The sequence below is a fragment of the Oratosquilla oratoria genome, chromosome 9, assembly GCF_046742065.1.
Source record: "Oratosquilla oratoria isolate Oo_2021 chromosome 9, ASM4674206v1, whole genome shotgun sequence".
Taxonomy (NCBI): domain Eukaryota; kingdom Metazoa; phylum Arthropoda; class Malacostraca; order Stomatopoda; family Squillidae; genus Oratosquilla; species Oratosquilla oratoria.
The window spans coordinates 75,674,156-75,678,027 of record NC_134785.1 but is presented as its reverse complement, the minus strand read 5'-3'; positions in this window follow the sequence as shown (position 1 = coordinate 75,678,027).

The following is a 3,872-nucleotide window of genomic DNA, read 5'->3' as shown; positions in this document are numbered from 1 at the left end:
TATCTATCATTCTGTCTCTATCTCTCTATCTTTATTTCTCATTCTCTGTCTCTATTTTTCTCATTCTCTCTCACTCTGTGTCTCTATTTTTCTCATTCTCTCTTCTCTCTCTCTCTCTCTCTCTCTCTCTCTCTCCCCTCCACAGTAACAGAACTGTGAAAGACATAATTTTGTCACACCCGCAAAGTGACAGAAGAGACAGGCGGGGTGACACGCGGTAAGACAAAAACCACTCAAAAGACAATTACTCAAGGCCCAGTGACGCGTTACGAGCCAAAGGGTGAAGCAAAGGGAAGGTTACCACACCCGTCATCTGAAAGTATGTACAGCCCCCGTCAAGGGAGAGACGTAAACTATGTATACACACAATTACAAGTCACAACCCACGTGAGTGCCGGGTAGGCGTGGTGAATGCATGGGGAACTATACAAAAAGTATATATGTATTTTTTAGGTGATCATTTTAGGTTAAGACTGTTAAGAGGCCTTAAACCTCTTTCAAGCATTAACTAAGGGGTTGCTCAGAGAAAAAAAATATATATGTACTCATACACACAGACGCACACATACATATCACATAGCGTTAGTCAGAACAAAATATTTAAAGTGCGTCATGGGATGAAAAGGATTAAAGAGGATCTATGTATGTATAAACACATGATTCCATATACACTTGTAGATAAAGCGATTGGAATCCTTGTTTAGATTCCAAATGCTTCAAGTCACGAAGAAATTTGAGAATTCAGTTATGTAAACCTTTAGGTATTCACAGAACTATATGCACTAGAGAGAGATAGAGAGAGAGAGAGAAAGAGAAAGAGAGAGAGAGAGAGAGATGTAGAGAGAGAGAGATAGAGAGAGTGAGAGAGATAGAGAGAGAGAAAGAGAAAGAGAGAAAGAGAGATAGAGAGAAGGAGAGAGAGAAAAGGAGAGAGGAGAGAAAGTGAAGGAGAGAGAGCAAAGGAGAGAGAGAGTGAGAGAGAGAGAAGGAGAGAGAGAGAGAGAGAGAGAGAGAGAGAGAGAGAGAGGGGGGGAACGATATTGACAGTTTGAGTTTGTTATTGACATATACTATAGGGTTGTTAATGATACTACCAATATCATTACTGTCAATCCTTAACAAATCATGAAAGACTAAAAAAATGCGTAATAATATAAAAATAATAAAGTAAAATAAGATACAAAAAAATAAAATAAAACAAAATAAGTCAAAATAACTTTATGACACCAAGATCCTCCCTACTCACTGACATCCTAACGCAGTGGTTCCCAAACTGTGGGTAAATTACCCCCTGGAGGGGAGGTAACAGATTTCGGGGGCAATGGAGGGCTCACAAAAAAAATTAAAAATAAAATAGAATAAAATAAAATCAAGAAAACATCACGGTACCCGGCATTAGGATTAAGGTTAACTTAGTACGTATAATTGTAAAACTGAAAAAAAAAAGGTTGGGAACCACTATCCTAACGGGACAAAGGATTCGATCCTTATCATCAAGCGAGCAATCCTTTCTCGATATCCTCCAATCAGTGCCTCTGTTGGCACCAACAGACGTTTTATCGACCTCTCCTATCGATAATTTCATTCACTCATTCTCTCGACACTTTTTATCGACAATCTTTATCGACGCTATCGAGTTGTGTTCGTACGTCAAGGGAGAAAGGAAGGGTTGCCTACTGGTGTATTTCACAGTCAAAATTCGCCTCCCTTTAACGCTGTACATAAGAATGAAGGAGAGTGCAAGAGACCATAAGACCTACACTAGGCAGTTCCATTGTCCATTACCACCTGGCACATCCATCCAGATAGTTGTCTAACCGTTTCTTAAAACAACCGATTGTGTCAGCGCTTACGATTTGGTTACTAAGTTTATTCCATTCGTTGACCATTCTATTGGTGACGTGATTTTTTCTTTAAAAGAGAGTTTTATTCAGTTCCTTATTTGTCCTAAGTTACATATCATACTGACCAAAATCGCCAGCCATTGGTTTCCTTTCCTAAAAATAAATAAATAAGTAAATAAATAAATAAATAAATGAAAATGAATAAATGAAAATATGCGAGTGTGTGTGCGTGCGTGTGTGTATGTATGTGTGTGTGTGTGTGTGTGTGTGTGTGTGTATGTGTGTGTGTACGTGCGTGCGTGTGTGTGTGTGTGTGTGTGTGTGTGTGTGTGTGTGTGTGTGTGTGTGTGTGTGTGTGTGTGTGTGTTTGTGTGTGTGTGTGTGTGTGTGTGTACTTCACGCTCATGGATCACATCACGTCCACGGCCACGTGTGAAAACGTCCATAGACAACCATGGTTATTTGAGGGCACGACGTCGTGTCGTGGACGGCGCACAACGAAAAGTCGGAAGGCTTTTTTTTTATGCAACGAAGAGACCAAGTTCTAGGTTAAGAAAGAGACTGATTAGATATTTACTCGAGATAAGAAAAATCTACAAAACCAGATTTCCTCCACTAATTAAGGTCTTTCCTTTGCTAAAGAAAGTGTGAGGAGGAGGAGGAGGAGGAGGAAGAGGAGGAAGAAGGAGGAGGAGGAATAGGAGGAAGAGAAGGAGAAGAAGGAGGAAGAGGAGAAAGAGGAGGAGGAGGAGGAGCAGGAGGAGAAGTAGGAGGATGAAGAGGAGGAGAAAGAGGAGGAAGAAGAGCAAGAGGAAGAGGAGGAAGAGGAGGAGAAAGAGGAGGAGGAGGAGGAAAAGAAAGAGGAGGAGAAAGAGGAGAAAAAGAAAGAGGAGGAGAAAGAGGAGGAAGAAGAGCAAGAGGAAGACGAGGAAGAGGAGGAAGAGGAGGAAAAAAAGGAAGAGGAAGAGGAAGAGGAAGAGGAGAAGGAAGAGGAGGAGGAGGACATGAGTGTTGAATGAAAATTGTACCTTTAAATCGAACTACTAAGAGGGAGGAAGGCGATCTCCCTGACGGGAATTCAACAAGTAGGAGCGAAGGTCCTCTCAAAATGTCGATAATTCACTTGGGACATTTCTTTTCGAAGATTCTGGGAACACAGTCCGGTAAGAAGAAGAAGAAAAATCAATGATTTTGATGAACGGTTTTGGAGAACACTAATCCACATGGAAAAATTGAAAAAGTCAATCATTTTGGTGAATTATTTTGGAGATTTACACGATTCTGAAATGAAATTTAGAAAAGAGAAAAAATGAGAATATATATATACATATATATATGTATATATATATACACATACATATGTATGTGTTTATGTTTATATGTTATATATATATATATATATATATATAAATGTATATATGTACATATGTATAGACAGTGTACATATATATATATATATATATATATATATACATACATATATATAATATATATATATATATATACATATACATATACACACACGTTACGGTTCTACCTGGGGATAAAGTCTAGATATATTTTTGTGGGTTGGTCAGCAGCGGAAGAGAGAGGAAAAAGGAGGAAAGAACATTTCTACTTTCCTTTGGCAATAACCAGCGCTTCTGTCCTTTAAAACACTACCGCACTGAAGAGATGAAGACATAGAGGATGTGGCAAATCAGACTTTTAAGGAGGACAATAGCAAGGAGAGATAGTAAATGTTATAATTGTCTGACCTCTTTTTTTTTTCAAATCAAAACCACTGCAGGACTCTGGTCCGTAAGGGTGTAACTGAACTCCCTAAAATATTGACTTCATTAAACGGACGGGGTCTATGCCCTGAACTGGTTCATGTCAACGAAGGATGATGTTCACGAAGTCAAAGAAATAATCTTCTAAATCCTTTGAAGGATCTTTCATTTCTTACGCCATCCTGAGGACATCTCCAGCCTAGGACCATTTTCTATAACATTACATTTATCCATTTATGTTCTTTGTGTATTCGTT